General features: G+C 47.1%; 1 protein-coding gene across 8 annotated transcripts in view; it reads left to right on the top strand.

Moving 5' to 3' along the window:
• The first annotated feature begins 4,740 nt into the window (after positions 1-4,740).
• SPECC1L (sperm antigen with calponin homology and coiled-coil domains 1 like) overlaps positions 4,741-19,032 on the top strand; it is a 117,510-nt gene continuing 103,218 nt past the window's right edge. For 4 of the 8 annotated variants that reach the window (XM_057744039.1, XM_057744040.1, XM_057744038.1 and 1 more), the window contains exon 1: positions 13,615-13,632. The gene's annotated coding sequence lies outside the window, so the exon portion shown is untranslated. Of the gene's footprint in view, positions 4,877-5,726; positions 5,747-13,585; positions 13,711-19,032 lie in introns of those variants that run through there. The other 4 variants (XM_057744044.1, XM_057744042.1, XM_057744041.1 and 1 more) reach the window with 4 other exon arrangements.

The raw sequence follows: 19,032 nt of genomic DNA, 5'->3' as shown, positions 1-19,032 counted from the left end.
ATGTGTTTCCTCTGGACCGCCTGCGGGCCAGCCAGACATCCTGAGGAGCCTTCCGGGGTTTAGACCATGGCTGCTGGCTACGTGAGTCCCTCCCAAGGCGAGCAGCCTGTCTCTGTCTGCAGACACATCTTCGCTCAGCTGACAGCTGAACGTTTCCTGGGACTCAGCATGCCCCTGGCTCCAAGAGAGGCATGTCAAGAATCCCAAGCTTGATGTCCTGGCACTCGGGGCTGATGATTTGCTAACTGCCGGGGACAGTCGTTTTCCGATTAAACCTTGGCCTGTGGACCCTGCTTGTTTGGCTCCTCCAGCTGTGGCGCAGACGGAGCAGCTGGGCCCGAGTGGGGCCTCAGAGTCGGGGGTGCTGGGCAGGCGTCAGGGTGAGCTGAGCTGGTCAGCGGGAAACCAGAGGCACAGAGCTCGGGGGGGAGGTCCAGGCTGCAGTGCTCCACTCATCTCAGTGGTGATGAGACCCCAGAACCGCAGGGCAGGCAGGGCCTGACCAGCGGGGAGGTGTCAGCCTCTCAGGCTGATCGTCACAATGTCCCAAATCCCACCACTTGGTGGTCGTGGGCAGTGGAGGCTGCGCCCGGAGAGAGGCCTTGCCCAGCGATAGATGGTCTGGGTGTCTTGCCAGGTCCCCTCTTGCTCCTGGCCAGCAGCCGCCAAAATTGCCCGCCCTTTCTGCCCTTCCAGTCCTGACAAGCCAAGGAGGAAGAGGGAACAAGGTGTGTTGAGGTTGAAGGGACCACCAAGCGCTGAGGCCCAGCCACACATGGCAGTGAAGCCTGGACAGTTCCATGCACCCCACCCTCCGATCTGTGTTCTCTTCTCTGAGCCCATCGCCATGCCAGGCCTCCTGGCCTCCCCAGGTGTCCTGACTCTCAGGGTCCCCCTCCCTATCCTGCACGTGCCACAAGGCCAGTCTTCCTAAAGAAGATCTCACAGCATATCACGTCCCTGTCCCAAAGCTGCAGTGGCCAGCCCCTGTCCACATTATAGAAGCCAAGTTCGGAGGTCCACTGGAGGAAGCTCTCTCTGCCTCAAATCCTCCTCAGATGTCACCTCCTCCCAGAATCCTGCTGATCCTTCCAGGACATCTTAGCAGCATCTTGCCTGATTCAGGACTAGGCTACACTGTTGTCCCAGCCAGAGAAGGCGAGGGATCTGTTCGAAACCATCTCTGCAACCCCCCCCACCCCCCCCCCAACCTTGCACAGGTGTGGTTCAGCAGACCTGGTTGCTACTAAGGAAATGTCAACAGCCTCCTGCTTAGTCGAAAACGGCTCTTTTGCTTTGGAGTTTCAATGGCAGAAAATCTAGTTTTGGAGTTTCAATGGCAAAAAATTAGTAATTTTGGCCCATTAAAAGTACTTCACTGTGAGGCTTCCCTAGTGGCACAGTGGTTAAGAATCCACCTGCCAATGCAGGGGACATGAGTTTGACCCCTGGTCCGGGATGATCCCACATGGCAAGGAGCAACTAAGCCCATGTGCCACAACTACTGAGGCTGCGTGCTGCAAGTGCTGAAGCCCACGCACCTAGAGCCCGTGCTCTGCAACAAGAGAAACCAATGCAATAAGAAGCCTGTGCACCACAACGAAGAGTAGCCCCCCTCTCCACAACTACAGAAAGCCTGCGCACAGCAACGAGCACCCAATGCAGCCAATAAATATAAAATAAATAAATGTAAAATTGTATAAAAATTAAAAAAACTACTTTGCTGCATATAAGTTCATAGGAACTTTATTCCTAACGTTAAAAGGTAATTTTTTAAAATGGTAAAATCATGACATAAAAATATAAAATAAACATATGTCAGAGTTGACTTCACTCATTCATTAAATGAGGGAACTGGTTGAATGTTACCATGAGTTCAAAGAAGAACTCCAAGGTCAGACACATTTATATGCGGGTGAGTCAAAAATTATCTGCACTCTGGCTGTCTGGCTAGAATTCAAATATGGAAATGAAGTTGGAGGCAAAACTGGTTCTTCCACTACCGGGGAGGGTTGTCCCTGGATAAGAATTATTCGCATTGCTATCAATTTTCTACAATATTGCAAAAGAGCTCAAAGACAATATAAGGCCCTGAGCTCCCACAGGATCAGAATCAGATAACTGAGAAGGGTGTGCACCAAGGATGCATACAGCTTTCTATTGGAGACACCAAACATTTTTTTTTCCTGCTTATTCCAATTTTCATTCCACAAATAGCTCACAGCTGGAGAGAACCCAAATGTCCATTGATAGAACGGACAAACCATGGTACGGTAAGTTCCTGCAGTGCAATACCACACAGCAACCAAAATGGTATTCATTTTGCAAGCCACAGACACAGGCAACAAGATGGGTGAATCTCACAGACTTCATGTTGAGTGAAAGAGGGCAGACAGCAAAGGATACTTGCTGTAGGCTGAAAAATGTCCCCTGAAGATATCGTCTTTCCCTGGGAGCTATAAATGTTACCTTATTTGGAAAAAAGATCTTTGCAGATATGATAAATTAAGGATCATGAGATGGGGGTTATCCTGGATTATCTGGCCGGGCCCTAAACGCCCTCCTGAGCGTCCTTATATAAGAATCAAAGGGAGGGGACTTCCCTGGTGCACAGTGGTTAAGCATCCGCCTGCCAATGCAGGGGACACAGGTTCAGTCCCTGGTCCGGGAAGATCCCACATGCCTCAGAGCAACTAAGCCCACGAGCCACAACTACTGAGGCTGCGTGCTGCAACTACTGAAGCCCACGTGCCTAGAGCCCGTGCTCCAAAACAAGAGAAACGACTGCACTGAGAAGCCCGCTTGCCACAACTAGAGAAAGCCCGCGTGTGGCAACGAAGACCCCCCTCCTCCCAAAAAAATAATCAAAGGGAGATTTCACGTAAACACAGAGAAGTCCATAGACCAAGGCAGAGATCGAAACAATGCGGTCACAAGCAAAGAAGCATCAGGACAGGCAGGCAGCTGCCAGAAGTTACGAGAGGCAAGGGACGCGTCCTCCCCCAGGGCCTTCTGAGCAGCCTCAGAGCTGCTGGCACCTGGATGTTGGAATTGCAGCCTCCAGAACTGTGAGATGGTACATTTCTGTTGTTTTAAGCTACCAAGGTTGTGGTAATTTGTTACAGCAGCCCTAGGAAATCAGTACAATATGATTCCATTTATTTGAAGTTCAAAATCAGCCCGTATTCACCCTGAGTTAGATGTCAGAATGTGGCTACCAGGGCTTCCTAGGTGGCGCAGTGGTTAAGAATCCGCCTGCCAACACAGAGGTCATGGGTTCGAGCCCAGCTCGAGGAAGATTCCACACGCCGCGGAGCAACTAAGCCCATGTGCCAAAAAAAAAAAAAAAAAGAATGTGGTTACCTTCAGGGAGGGTGTAGTGGTGGCAGGGGAGAGGAAGGACTTGGCACACTGCTCAAGTTCTTTTTTCTTGACCTTCACTTTTTCGTATTTCATTGAGTCATATTTTTATTTTGTGCACTTTAATATAAAAAAGTATCTCTTGTCCTCCATGCAGTTCTTACAGGGCTGGCGTGAGGATCTAATGATGTTGAGTCCTGTTTGAACTGTAAATGCCAAAACAGATGCAACGAGAGGGCCGTTCCCCGTCACCAGGCATTTGCTGGCTATTGGGTGTCATGCTGAGCTCCCTTCCCGCATTATCCCACTTAATCCCCCCAACCCAGAACAGCTCCCATGTTGTAGATGAAGAAACCGAAATGCAAAGACGGATGGTTGGTGAGTGATGAAGCCAGGATTCAAACCCAGGCTGTCTGGTGATGAGGACCATGGCCTAAGTCCTACACAAACATCGAATGACTGATTATCTCCAGACTATTAAAGCATCATTGCTATTCCAGTTTTAAAAAGAAAGGTACAGATCATTATGTGTAGTAGACTACTATTTGTGTTAAAAAAAATGGAGAAGCAAAAGAACCAATCTGTTTATTCTGGATATTTGTTTATATTCAAAAAATATTTTTAGAAGGATATCAAGAAACTGAATACGTTTAGTTGCAGCTGGGAAGAGGAACTGCAGCCATGGAGACGGGGCTGAGAAGGTGCCTTCTGAATTTTGAAATATGTAAATGTGTTAGAAATTGATTCGGAAACAAAAAGGAACAATGGTTATAACAAAAACCATCAGAGTCACGTGAACAACTTTATGCCAATGATTTTGAAGACACTTTCCTGAAAAAATATACCTCAGTAAAAATGACACAGGAAGCAAAAAGAAATTCTGTCTAGACTCAGAACCATGAAAGAAATGTGCTTTTTTAAAAACCTGCATCCCATCTCCTCCACCATCTCCGGGGAGTACCGGGAGGGCAGGGCTTCTGCGTTTTCCCACACCTCAGGCCCAGCACCGTCCTGCACGCTGCAGATGCGCGCCGCAGGAGCGGTGGCCCTCCACGCTGAGCCGAGCCCCCGGGACGAGGGGGCTGCGACACATCCCTCGGCGGCGCCCAGCGCAGCCCCCGGTACCACCCGCCGCCCGGAGTGCCAGCGGGCAGCCTGCCGCATGCGCACTGCCTGCCTGAGGACCTTCTGGGGCCGGCCCGGGCGTAGCGCGCCTGCGCGACCCGGAGCCGGGAGGGACCCGAGCGGAGTGGGAGGCGGGGCAGGCGCCTGCGCGGCGGCGGATGTAGGCGGGGCCCGCGCCGCGCCTGCGCAGTCTTCGGCGGCCGTGTGGGACGGGCAAGGGGCGGGCCGGGGGCGGGGGCCGCGAGGGAGGCCGGGCGGGCGGGGCGGACGGCGCCGCGGGGTTGGCTGCCGCCCTCAGGCCGGACTCAACGGATTCGGGCCGCGCCACCGGGCGAGCTCGCCGCCCGGCCCCAGCCCGGAGCCAGCGAGCCAGCGGAGGCGGCGCCGCGCGGTAAGAGCCGGGGCCGGGTCCCCTCAGGGTGCGCGGCGAGCGCGCCCCGCGCCTCAGCGCCGCCTGCGCGGCCAGGCCCCGGCGGCCCCGCAGACCCCGGGCTTCGCGCGCCTGCGCCGGCCCCTCGCGGGCCCCCGGGCTTCGCGCGCCTGCGCCGACGCTCGCGGGCCCCCGGAGGGGCCGCCCCGTAGCCCCTGCACCGCGGACCCCGGGTCCCCGGCCAGCATCCGCCGGCCCCCATCCCCGGCCCCGGGCCCGGGGGCGCGGCGGGCGGCCGAGCCGGGCCTCCCAGGGGCTCCGCTCCGCCGGCGCGCCAGCCTGGAGCGGGCGGGGGGGTCCTTTTCCCTCCAGACCCGCTTGGCCGCATCAGGTTGGAGGTGAATAGTGCTGTGCGGTGCCCAGGACGTTTTGCATTTCCCGCAATCTGGTCACGGTATGGCCTCAGTGGTTACGTTTAAGACCTCAGAGGTCGTCTCTGGGCCGCTCCTCCGGAGACGGCTGGGAAAGACACCAATTTCCACTCAGTTTCGGCCCATTTTCAAAACCAAGGAAGGATTCCTGTCATCACTCAAACGCAGAGGATCTTGGTTTGTTGCTGCCCTTGGTAACTCGCCCGGCAAGTACGCGAGGACCCGGGAAACATTCCCGTAAATTCGCCGTCCTGTATTGACTACAGGGGAAAATGTCTGTGTTGTGTTTAAAAAAAAAAAAAAAAAACGGGGGGCATCTTCAGCCGTTTGATAATGTTTTGTAAGTTTGCAACCGATGCAAGAAACTGAAAAATGTTTGCTGTCACGCCGGGGGCTGCATCTTGAGATGAAATCAGAGCCTGGGGCTTGGCGGGTACCAGCAGACATCACTATAATATGGGTAGGTTATCAAATAGACACATCGATGCAGAAGGGTGTATGGTGGAAGGAGAAGTAGGATACTGACCTGGGTAAGATTTTCCTACAAAGAGACAGTTGATCCAATAATTTTTTTTCTCTTGGAAGATGTCTCCTTTCCTCCTTTGAGTGAGTGTGCTCGAAGCATCTTAAGATGGTTGGAGAATGCTTTTCAGTTGCCTGTGCACACTCTAGGTACGTAGGGGTTTTCTTGACTTCATTTTCAGCAAGAAAGTGCGTGTTGTGCTTAGAAAAGCTGTATCACTGTGCACCTTGGCATCAGTTCAGCATCGTAGTGAGTGGAAAGTGATTATAGCAGTTGTGGTTAAGGTGAGGTTTGTATGAGAATTTTTTTTTTGTGTGTGTGTTTTGTTTAATATTTATTTATTGGCTGCGTTGGGTCTTCATTGCTGCGCACAGGCTTTTTCTAGTTGCAGCGAGTGGGGGCTACAGTTTGTTGTGGTGCATGGGCTTCTCACTGAGATGGAACTTTTGGGGGTGTGTATCTGCAGTGTGTCCTCTTGAGATGAAATTTTTCTGAGGCAGAAGTTCTCTTTATAACTGATTCCAGACGGTACATCTTGTATTTCGGATGACTCAGATGATAGTATTGCTTTGGTTCAAAATTGTTATCAGGGATGGGTTTTCATAGTACATGAGGACTTCCTGTATAACCATATACGTGCTTAAATCACATGGCTAACGTGCACATAGTTAATAACGCCTGCTCTCCAGCTCAGGAGAGGAGCAGTGACAGAGTGTCAGTGGGCGAGATGAATTCTCTTGGCTTCATGGCCTTGGGCAAGTCGGTCTTGCTTTCTGGGCTTCATTTGCCCCGTCTGTGAAGTGTGGGGTTGGGGTGGAGATGGAAGGAGCTTGAGGTGCCAGTTTTAATGTTTAGTGGATCCTTGCCTGCCCAGTCCTCTTCAGCCAGGGGTAGAATTGGGCCTTCTCACCAGTGCTGTGACATCGTGGTCCCTCCTCAAAGACCAGAGAGGTGGTGCCGTGAAGCTGGTGAGAACACATCTCCGAGACTCTCGGTCAGGCCCCTGGAAAGGAGTGTTGAGTGGGCTTCAGTGCGTTAAGAAAAATGAGGACGATATAGGGAGTTTCTCATAAAACTAAGTTGATTCAACTAAAGGACTGCCCTTTCTAAAACATGTCATTTTCTCGATGTTAACAGTGAAGCATCTTCTGTGACGTGGTGGTGATTGTAAATGGGATGGTGGCGAGTGGCCTGCAAGGTGGACTGTCTTATCACAGTGAGGTGTTTTTAGAACTGAAGAGAACTCTGAGTCTGCTGTTTTGCTGTTGTTGTAAGGGAGTTTAGGAAAAAGTTCCTGGGGCTTTTGCTGCTGAGAAGATTAAAATATAGATCACTTTTTAAGAGGAAATACGAGTTTACTTTGTGGTCATTTGTCCCAATCCACTGGCAACTCAGAAGGCTCTGTTGAATTTTCTTGGTATTAAAGATACTCCTGAGCATCTTTTCCTGTCAGATATAAAATGTCGGAATATTTTTTTTGTGTGTATCAGCCTAGGCAGGGAAATTTCTCCTGGTGGTTGGAATTGTTAGTATGGAATAGGCTGGCTGCCGAGGTAAAGAACCCCTGTGGGGATTCTCTGTCAGCTGGGAAATCTTTTAGTGCTGTGGCCCCAGTCTTTTGCTGTGAAACACCATGACCATCAAGAAATTAGGCTTACAGATTATATTTCAGATATGCTGAGGGGAGAGCTGGCTGGCTATGTCTGTTCCAAAGTGAATGTAACAAATGACCATTGTGTCTGTGAAATCTTTTTTCTTTTTTTTTTAATTTTTTACAATAAACTGCATATATTTAGAGACTTAAAAAATCTTAATAGATTTAGATTTAGAGTTATTGTAAGAATTTTTTCTACTCACAAAACTACAATATATAATGTGTATCGGGTATACATTTGAAAAGTGTCTTGAGTTAGTGACGCAGTGTGTAATTCTTCAAATATCATTTTCACGTCAGGAGGACTGACTGCTCTCACTCACCTGAGTTCTCCATTTTCAAAGGATAATGCGGTAACTTTGTAAAGGACATTTGTCCAAGAGAAAAGAATGCAGATCTGTTAAATGTTTTTCCTGACCTTTTCCCACATCTTCATTGTACTTCTTGTCTTTATTTTTTGGTTAAATCCTGAGGTTTGCTCCGCCTGTCTTTCCAAAATGCGAATCTGTTCATGGTTACTACCCCTGCCCCTGCCCCATTTAAAATCCTTCAAGGCTCCCACTGTCTTCACCATCAGAGCTACCAATCCTTAGCTTGGTGTCACTGGGCTCTGGCCTCCACTCTCGTGCTGCCCCCACCTCTTTTTAGGTGTTTCTTTGAGCTTTGTTGAGGTCTCGTTCTCTGGAGCGCTCTCCGGTCTCCTCTGCTGGAATGCTCTTCTCTCACTTCGTCTTTCAAAACTCAGCTCAGATAGTACCTTGCCTGGAAGGCACCGCTTATCCTTGTCTCCGGCAGGCTCGTCCAGCACCCTGTCCAGTTAGGATTTGGCTCCCTGTGTTTTGTCTGCTCTCACCACCAGCCAGGACACCGCGGGCAGAGCGGGTGCCAGCCGTTAGCAGCTGCCGGCGCATGGTGTCTCCGGCATGGCTCATGGCTCCTGAGGGATGGGATCACTCAGTCCCTGCCCCTGAGGAGCTTTCACTCCAGGTCCGCTCGGCCTCGCCAGCCCTGAGACGCCTCCCAGCCGTGCACACCAGCTTGCAGAGTCCATTTCACTGTATCTTAATGTCTAACGCACATCCGACTTCTTGATGGAGGAGACTGTGTCTGTGATGTCTGTTTTATCACTGGAAGCCAGGCGGGCACCGTCTTTGTTCCAGGTTCTGGAAGGGATATGCATTCGGTGCATGTCATCTCCCTTTCTCTCCTTGTATACCTTCCACCTTGGGGGGTTTTGTTGGTTGGTTTGTTTTAATTTGATGTTTTTGGATGGTAAAGATTTAAGAGATGAAGATATTAAATTTCAAGTTTGTCTCTTATGCACATAACCCAGGAAAAACAAATATGTTGAAGGGGAAAAATACTTTGTCTCTTAAAAAAAAAAGCCCTGTATTACACTTCTTTTCAAAAGAACTGAGTTTATACAAACGAAAAAAACAAAGACCCTGGTTAAGCTTGGGAAAGAGGCAAAGAAACTGACGGCAGTGTTAGGATTTGTCAAGAAATACTTGTTAAAAATGAAAGTTGTCTCTTTCTCTCTCTCTCCCTTCTCCTGTTCTTGGGGAAAGTCCCAACTCATCCATTTTCCAGGGGCACCTCGTCCCCTGGGAAGTCCTGAGGCAGTTTGTTGGGGCTGCTTTTCCCCAGAACAGTCGCAACTGGACACTTTTTCCCGAGAGATGCCCCTTTCCTCCCACGTGGGAGACACCAGTGTCCTGAGTCCCACCCCCTTCTTTCCCTGGAAGTGTCTTCTGGTCGTGGTTTGTTCTGCCCCACCAGGCCCAGGCGTTCTTGAGCAGGAGCTAGCGCGTTTTCTCCTTGCATACTGTTTTTTTTAAAACCTTGGTGGGTTCAGGTCAGTCTCCCCTTGGGCACCCCCCCCGACCCTGGCCTGGTAGCTTGCTGGATCTTAGTTCCCCCACCAGGGATCGAACCCAGGCCCTGGCACTGAAAGCACAGAGCCGGAACCACTGGACCACGAGGGAAGTCCCTGGTTTGGGTCCGTCTTAAATCTTCTGTCCCATGTTCTTGTTCTTCTCCCTTTCTGGCCTCTACATTTTCTGCACATGCCATCACTGCCTTACACTTACTCAGGTGTGCTTTCTCTCCCCTGTTACAAACTACCTGCTGGGATTTTTCAATCCTAGTTCCCTCGTTTTTATTCTTTTTTTTTTTTTTTGGCTGTGTCGCACAGCTTGTGGGATCTTAGTTCCCCGACCAGGGATTGAACCTGTGTCCCCGGCATTGGAAGGCAGATTCTTTTTTTTTTTTTTTTTTGGAAGGCAGATTCTTAACCATTGGGCCTCCAGGGAAGTCCCTAGAATATAGTTGATAGGCAATGCTATGTTTCAGGTATACAGCAAAGTGAATCAGCTATATACACACATATATCCACTTCTTTTCAGATTCCCCTTCCGCACAGGCTATTACAGAGTATTGAGTAGCGTTCCCTGTGCTACACAGTAGCTCTGTATTAGTTATCTATCAATATTTTATACATAGTAGTGTGTATATCTTAATCCCAGCCTTCCAATTTGTCCCTCTCCACCTTCCCCACTGGTAACCATAAGTTTGTTTTCTACATCTGTCACTCTGTTTCTGTTTTGTAGATAAGTTCATTTGTACCCTTTTTTTTAGATTCCACATATAAAGCAACATCACATGATATTTATCTTTCACTGTCTGACTTACTTCACTCAGTATGACAGTCTGTAGGCCCGTCCATGTTGCTGCAGATGGCATGATTTTGTCCTTTTTTTATGGCTGAGTAGTATTCCATCGTGTATATGTACCACATCTTTATCTGTTCCTCTGTCCATCGACATTTAGGCTGCCGTCCTTTCTGAATTGTGGCTTCAGTGGTTTTTAGCACATTCACGGAGTCGTGCGCTGTCCAACTCCAGAGCATCTTCATCGCCTCCGGGGGAAACCTGCACCCATCAGCAGTCACTCCCCATTCTCACTCCCCCGAGCCCCTGGCAGTCACTAACCTGCTTTCTCTCTCTGGATTTGCCTGTTCTGGATATTTCATAAAATAGAATCAGACAATGTGTGGCTTTTAGTTTGGCTTCTTTTATTCAATATAACATTTTCAAAGGTTATCCATGTTGTAGCACTCATTAGTGCTTCATTCCTTTTGTGGCTAAATAATAGTCCTTACTGTACTGTCTGTTCATTAGTTGATGGACATTTGGTTTATTCCTCCTTCCCTTCCCTCCCTTCCCTTCCCTCCCCTCCCCTCCCCTCCCCTCCCCTTCCTTTTCTTTTCTTTCATTTCGTTTCCTTTTCTCTCTCTCTCTCTTTCTTCTTCTTCTTTTTATTTTTTTTTACATTTTTTTGGCTGCACAGCATGCGGGGTCGTGGTCCCCCAGCCAGGGATAGAACCCGTGCCCCCTGCAGTGGAAGTGCAGAGCTTCAAGCACTGGAGCGCCCGGGAAGCCCCTTGGTTTCCTGCACTTTTGGCTGTTACGGATAATGCTGCTGTGCACATTCGTGTGCACGTTCTTGTGTGGGTACGTGTCTTCTGTTCTCTTAGGTGTGTGCCTAGGAGTGGGATCCTGTGGGAGCAAGATTAAGCTTTTTTGAGGAAACACCAACTGCTTTTCAAAGCTGCTCCAGTTTACATTCCCTCCAGGAGTGTGTCAGGTTCCAAGTTCTCTACTTCCTAATCAGTGTGTGGGCTTTCAGGGCATACTTTGTAAAACGTGGGGTATTTTTGGCACTTCATCTTTTTGTTTTCCTCACTTAATACTTCTGGAAATTCCATTGAATCAGCTGGTATCATTCTGACTCATTGTGATTAATGGCTTCATAGTAATATTCCATAGTATAAATATACTATTTATTCATTCAATCCAGCAGGTAACAAGAGGCTCTTATGTATCAGACACTGTTCTAGGCTCTAAGGCAACAGCATGAACCAAACAAACAAAATGCCCTTCACTCTTAGAGTTTACTTTCTAGTAGGGCCTGGGGTGGAAAGTCAGGAACTAAACAGGTAGCATAGCAGAGGGTTTTACCAGTGAGGTTTCAGTCTGTGGGGCTTTCTGAGTAGTGTATGCGAAGTACCAAAGGCTAGATTGCCCTAAATGTTGTTACAAGTTACTTTAAGTCAGTATTAGTATTAATAATCCTGCAGGAGAAAGTAGAAACATTTTCAAAAAGGAAAAAAAAAGAGACTCCGTTGGTTACTGTGGTTGCAGAGTTCTGGGAGATCCGCTGATGAGCTGGAGAGTGTGCGAGTCCTTGGCAGCACAGTTTGCACGTTTATAAATTGTATCCAAATCCTCTTACTCTGGTGACAAGTAATAGACACCCTTCCCCAAAAGCCAGGGGAGGCATATGTTGGAGGTTTCTGATGGATGCAGCTGGGGGTACTTTTGGGGGATGTTGCAGAACTTCTGGGCCCAGTCAGGAGTCTTGTTTGCTTCCTGAACTTTTCTATGTTTATTGTATTACCCTATGAATTATTGAGATTGCCCCTCCAGTAAAGCCTTTTTTAAATTATTCATGGTGATGCTTGGGGGAACTAATCTGGGTCATCTCGAGTGGTTAGGCCTGGAGGGAATTCCCCCTAATAAGGGCAGATTTATATTGATACGCAGCCTAGTTGGGCCTGCACTAACCCCTCTTTTTTGGCCCTAGAGAAAATGCAGTTAAAATAAACATTTCAGTTCTGATTTTGTTTTTTTATATTTGACTTTGAAACGAAGTCAGAAGTGCACATTTTAGACACAGAGTTATTCACCCTTCGTGTTACCCATCCAGGCCACAGTCTTGCTCAGCCAGACCCTCTCCATCATGATGGAATGCTGGTCTTCTGTTGATAATCAGAATGTCACCCTAATGAATAAAACGTTATTTTGCAGAAAAATTTTGGGTGCAACTCAGTTGCTGTTGTTCCTTTCAGTTTATGTTGAAGTATTTTTTCTGAAGGTCCAGTGTAGACCGGGTTACTGTCTAGCTGTGCAGGAATCTTAGTCACCGCCTCTCTTGCCTTCGCGTCTGGCTCTCCTCCCCCACCGCACATGTGCTTAGTTGGGTTGCGTTCCAAAACTTTATTTATAAAGCTAATTTAATTCATAAGGTTTATGAGGTTTAGGTTGTTAGTGCTGTGGAATCTCATGGGCATCCGTGGCAGCGTGGTTGAAAAAGCATACATTTCACATGTACCTTTCATTACATATGGTCCTCTCACAATACAGCTTCAGGTAGTTATTTTCCTTGATTTTATAAATGAGGAAACAGGTTAAGAATACACAGTTAACCAGGGGCCAGGCTTGGATTTGAGCCCAGTTTTCTGACTGAAGTCACTGTAATATGTTGCCTTTCAACTGGAATGCATTCGTCATATGGTTGAAGGAACCACAGTGCCATTTAGCCTGGAGAATAGAAGATGAGCTAGGGCATTGTTTCTCTTGTAATTGAAATAGTTGAAGAGCTTTCACATGGAAAGAGGGCTGGATTTATTTTGTGCTGCTTTGGCAGGCTCCCTAGTAAATGGTAGTTAGAGTTGCACTGACATTTGGCTCCACATGTGAAAAATTGCCCGAGAGTTGAAAAGGCAACCAGTGACAAAGGCTGTGGGGGTGTCATAAGACGGTGGGTGGGGGGACCGCCCTTGACGCCTGCCCGGTCTTACTGAAGTCCTCTTCTTTGCCCCCTTCCTCTACACCCTTTCTTGGCTGAGCACTTGGCTGGAGCCCCGTCTTCTCTTCCTAACTTCATGCCTCTTCTCCCTTACGCCACTCAGAGGCACGTTTTAAATATGGGATGGTTGCTCGATAGTAGTTAATGATGATTTTGTTTGATTGGTTCGTTTTTCTCACATATGCATCATATCCTCATTCATTCTATATTATTTTAAATAAAGTGACAGTAAAGTATGAATTTGGACTTTATAATTTTTTCCAGTACTATTTCTGTAGGGATTTTTTTTTTAAGCGGGAAATAGACATTGAAGAGTGTATCCTGTGATGGTAGGCTAAGGGAGGCATTTATTGTATAAGTGTGAGTGTCTGCTGAAAGGCTAACACAGTGTCTACTTTCTCACCCAAGGTTTATATATATCACCACCCAAGGTTCCTATGCTGTTTCATTCCTTGTCGCCTGTGATTGCATTGGAGCTGCACTTGTCCGGCCAAGGAGTCCTGCAGGTGGGGAGGAGGAGGTCAGCAGTGGCAGGGTCTGCACTGACGTCAGAGAGTGACTTCTGAGAAGGGTTCTCAGGCCCTGAACATCTTTGCAGGTGAAGCTTCAGAGCATAGTGAGATCAAGAGGAAAAAGACCTGTTATCTCTCAAACAGCTGTTTAATTTTTGCATAGCAGTTACTGGTTTCTTTTTCTTTTGTCTACATACTTTTTTTTTTTTAATTGTCAGGAGCCTGGAGCGTAGATGTGTGTACTGTGCTGTGTCAGAAATGAGCTTGGAACATTTCAGGTGATGGGGGTGGTTGGCGGCTGCACTGAGAATGAGAACGTGAGCTCAGCAAATTCCCCTACGCTCCTTAGAACAGGTGACGTTGCACCACTGTTACCTGGAGCCCTGCGAGCTGAAGCGCTCTGCTCTCTGAGGATCTAGCTAATCCCGTGAGGTTAGCGCAGGTCCTCACACTCAGCTGCAGTGTGACGATGAGCAGCCCTCCCGGCCCCACTCGCTCGAGGGCCTTCGGTGAGGGGGAACCCAACCACTTTTAAGGCCACTTGGTTGGGGTAGGGGCATCGCTGAATACTAGCTGCCTTGGAATCTGTCGCTTGATAACTTCACTCACTAGTCCTCTTCCTGCCTTCTGGACCTTTTCAAGTTTGAAAACGAGTATTTTCACTTATGAGTTGAAAATCTCACTCGAGTTGTTTCCTGAGCTCTCTGGACTGGAGAGAGCCTGGTTATTAGACTCTCTCCTCACAGCCTGCTTCTGGACCTGCACACAGTACCCTGCCAGCTCCTCTGAGGAGGACAGTGCACCTGGGGCCCTGTCTTTGTGGATCCAGACAGTGTGAGTCAGGTGACTTATTTCGGCTCAGACCTGTATTGTTGCCCTCGGAGCAGCCCTGCTGTGCTGTGCCTACACATTAAGCCAAAAGTCCCTCCTCTGCTACGAAGCAGGTCTTCCAGAGTCTGTCTGTCAGGGTTTTCCTCTTCCTGGGAACTTGTGGATGATAACATCAGATCCTGACCTCTGACAGCACCTGCGCCCTTCTGAAATCTTCACACACACACACAGATAAATATGTGAGGTGATGTATTAATTAACTCGGTGGTGGGAATCCTTTCACAATGTATATGTATATCAGTCACCAAGATGTACATTTTAAATGTCTTACAGGTTTATTTGTCAATTAATATCTTGGTAAAGCTGAAAAAAAAATTGGAGGTGAAAACATCTTGCCTTCGAAAGGTCAGGGTTTCCCATCTGAGACTCGTCACAGAGATGCGTTCCAGGTTTCTTACTTTCTCATTTGTTCGCAGATGTGTGCAAGGATGGTAGTGATCCCCGGGGCTAGGCCACCTTCTGTAGTGTGGCATCTCAGGGGGTCAGGACGCCCGATGAGCCGAAGTTCTAGCCTCGTAGGGGCCTTCCTTAGGCTGCTTCGGCCTCGGGGGGGAAGGGGGCTTGCCCCTTTACTCGCTAGGGTCTCCACAGTTTTCCACTAAGCACAGGTTGTGAATGTCTCTAAACTGTTTTCTCCTCGTTCCCTTCTGTCCCATCAGCGTTTTCTTCCTCATTTCTTTTTGAAATTATGCTGTTTTGATTTGGTATCTTTCTGACTTTCACCGTTACTGGTAACATACATGAATGATGACACTCTGGGTACGGGACAGACACACTGTTCCCAGGGCTTCCCTGAGCGTTTTTCTCAGTACCCTATGTTGCACGCGCTCTTTCTTAGCTGCTAGCCTTCCAGCCTGCGGCGAGAGATCGGCGGTGGATGGGGGTCATCAGCCATCCCTTGTGCACGCCGGGACAGCCTCCAACGTCTCAGTCAGGGTCGTCACAAGGCACATTTTGCTTCCCTGCTTCCACATAAGCTGCCGGTAATGGTTAGGTTTTGGAAAAGGGGAAAAGGGAATTGGATTTTTAGGAGTAGCTGGGGTTTGAACAAAGGAGAGGCAGTCATGAGCATTCCTGAGGGGAGGAATTTAGTCACTTGTAATTCTATATGAAAGTCAGCTGGGAGGAGAAGAAAAAAGGGACTTCCCTGGCAGTCCAGTGGTTAAGGCTCTACGGTGTGGCAAAAAAAAAAAAGTCAGAGTCACCTGAGAGAAGGGGAAGGCATATCATTGAGTAGAGACTGACAGACTGACAGACTTTTTCTGTAAAGTGCCAGGTAGTAAATGTTTTTGGCTTTGCAGGCCATATAGTCTCTGTTGCAGCTGATCACTTATGTCATTGTAGCACACAAGTAGCCATAGAAATACGTGAATGAATGAGTGCGTGTACCTGTGTTTCAAGAAAATTTTCTTCGTGGACTTGAAAACTTGAATTTTATATAGTTTTTGATGTCACCAGATACTCTTGATTTTTTTCCCCCAACCATTTAAACATGCAAGAAATATTCTTAGTTTGTGGACTGTACAAAAACAAGTGATGAACCAGATTTGGCCCATGGACTGTAATTTGCTGTGTGTCCTCTGTCACAGGGAAACAGGAAGCAGAGAGGACTGGTTAGAGGGCCTGGGAAGCCAGGCTGGGGTTAGACTTAAGGTGGTGTGAAAAGGAAACCATTTTTATGATATAATGAAACATTTAAAGGACATTTTGTGTTTGCATGTGTGCCTGAAAGCATCTCGGTCTGTATTAAAACAAAACACTTCACTGTGGAAAATTTCAAACATTTACAAATAGAGAAGATAATATAATGAAACCCTGTGGTGGTGATGTCATCACTCAACTTCAGCAGTTATCAAGTCTAGGCTCTTTGTATTTCTATATGAATTTTAGAGTCAACTGTCACTTTGTACAAAACAGCCTGCTGAAATTGGATTTGGGTTGTGTTGAATCTATAGATAAATTTGGGAGAAATGACTTTCTAAAGGTGTTGAGTCTTCTGATCCATGAACATGGTATATCTCTCAACTTATTTAAATCTTTAATTTCTTTTAGCAGTATTTTTGTAGTCTTCAGAGTACAGATCTTTCACCTTTTTTTTTGTCAGATTTATCCACTGAGTATTTCATGTATTTTAATATTATTACAAATAATATTAAAATATTTCAATTTCCAATTGTTCATTGCTAGTGTATATTAGCTGTAAGTTTTTATCAGATTGAGGAGGTTTCCTTCCACTCTTATTTTAGAGTTTTTTTGTTTTTGTTTTTTAAATCAGGAATGAATGTTGGATTTTGTGTAGTCCTTTTTCTGTATCTACTGAGATTATGTTTTTTTCTTTTTTAGTTTGTTAATATGGTGAGTTACATTGATTTTTGAATGTTAAACCAATCTTGTATTCTTGGGATAAACTCTACTTGCTCATGATGTCTTATCCTTTTTCTAGATTGTTGAATTCATTTGATGAATTTTGCTTAGAATTTTCATATGTATTTTCCCCATGTTTATCAGTGTTATTGATACTCTCAAAGAACTTACTTTTGGTTTCACTGATCTCTATCTTTCCCTTTTCTGTTTCATTGATTTTTGCTCAGACCATTATTAGTTCCTTTTTTTCTGCTTGCTTTGAGTTTCATTTGCTTTTTTTTTTTTTTCTTGTTTCTTTAGGTAGAAGCTAAGGTATTGATCTGAGAATTTTGTCGTTTCTAATATAGGTGTTTAGTGTTACATTTTTTTTTAAGTATTGCTTTAGGGACTTCCCATGGATTTTGATATGTCATGTTTTCATTTTCATTCAATTCAAAATACATTCTAATTTCCCTTTTGATTTCTTCTTTGATTCGTGGATTATCTAGGAGTATGTTAGTTTCCAAGTATTTGAGAATTTCCCAGTTTTTTCTGTTATTTTCTAATTTAATAAATAATCTTTTACAAAACCCCACAATACTGTTATCTCATCTTAAAAAAGCAACAGTTCAAAAGGAAGAAAGTTGGAAAGATGGAAGGGATTGAAAGCACGCAGAAGGGTTCAGAGAGAGATATGTGTCAGTCAAGAGGTATGATGACAGGCCAGTGGGGTCACTTACGCCAGGCGAGGGAGCTAGTGAGGAGAGGACTGGACACCAGGGAAAGAGGAAGAGCAAGTCCAAGTTAATGACCAACTGAATGAGCAAGGCAAAGGAGGGCTGAACTGAGTTAGGGTGACAGCAGGGTGACAGCAGCAGTGGTTAGGCCTGGGAGGGGTGGCACACATCTGGAATGCTCAAGTAGGGTGGCACACACCTTTGGACATGAGTGACGTATCCAGAGCCACATAACTAGTAATGGTGGAGCTGGCACTTGAACCCAGATTCTACCTGAGTGATCCGAGTTCTTTCCACTAGACTGTGCGTTCCTGAGTGCACGGCCGCAGTGTCCCAGGCTGCTCGTCGGAGATCTGCCTTCTGGCACTGTGCTCTAGTGTTGTGGCCAGAACAGTGCTGCTCTCCTCTCTTATAAAAATCTGTTTATTTTGTGTTTTGAAGTCCTTAGAAGGGATGGTTGTTTTTAAAGCTGAAATAGTTAAATTCCTCATTTACAATAAATCAGATTAGGTAGGCAACGTTCTCAGAGAGAGGATTTGGTAATTTGGGGGATAATGTTTTGAACCTAAGAGATAGTTTTGAAAGATTAGAACCTGAAGACCCCCATCTTCTGAGTTTGGGGTGAGCTGCTGTGCTGTTTGTATGGGAGTCTATTATTAATATCTGTTACTAGTAACCTGTTACTGAAGCTCAGAGTTTGCTAAATCAGGTAACATTGTTCTGAAATTTTACTTGTTAAAAATTAGAATGAAGCATTAGGAAGAAACGTTTATTTTACACGTTCTATTTTCTCAATACCCTGTGGGCTGTGTTGTATTGAAATTCTGACACGTAATTGAGTTCGGACGTGTAATACATTTCCTGTAAAGACAAACAGCCAGAGCCTGCATCGGCAGCAGCAGGGCCAGGGCGACTGAGCTGTGTGGTGCCTCTCAGCATTTTCACAGGGAAGGGTGCACCGTGACATCTGGAACTCGGAAGGAAGTGCTTGCCACAGTTTTCCTTGTTTTCCCTCTTACATCCTCATCCTGCCACTGATAAGTGAGTCCAAGTTCTACACCCAGTTGTAGCATGTGGTGTGACAGGCTGTGAACTGGGTAATAGGTGTCTCAGGGCGCTTCCAGGATTTCCTTCTGACACGTGTCCTTTCAGCAGTGGCTTGGGCTCTTCACATCCTACCTTCGATTTTGTCTGTCTGTCTGTCGGGTGTTTGATTCTCTTCTCTGTGCAGTTCTTAAATGGTGCCTTTGGCACTGGCCCTGCCTCACCTCATCTCTGCGCCTTGCGGTCCAGGAGGAGCCTAGGCGCCCGCCCTCGGAGGGCGTGTTGACGCGGCTGGAGGGAGAGTCGGGGCGGGGCTCCGTGCGACCCAGGTCGGCGTGGTGCTTGAGACCCAGGTCCTCTGAGCTGCGCTTCGAGGGACTTGAGCTGTGCTTG

The sequence above is a fragment of the Hippopotamus amphibius genome, chromosome 8 (genome assembly GCF_030028045.1).
Source record: "Hippopotamus amphibius kiboko isolate mHipAmp2 chromosome 8, mHipAmp2.hap2, whole genome shotgun sequence".
Taxonomy (NCBI): Eukaryota; Metazoa; Chordata; class Mammalia; order Artiodactyla; family Hippopotamidae; genus Hippopotamus; species Hippopotamus amphibius.
This window is presented reverse-complemented; position numbering and strand designations above follow the sequence as displayed.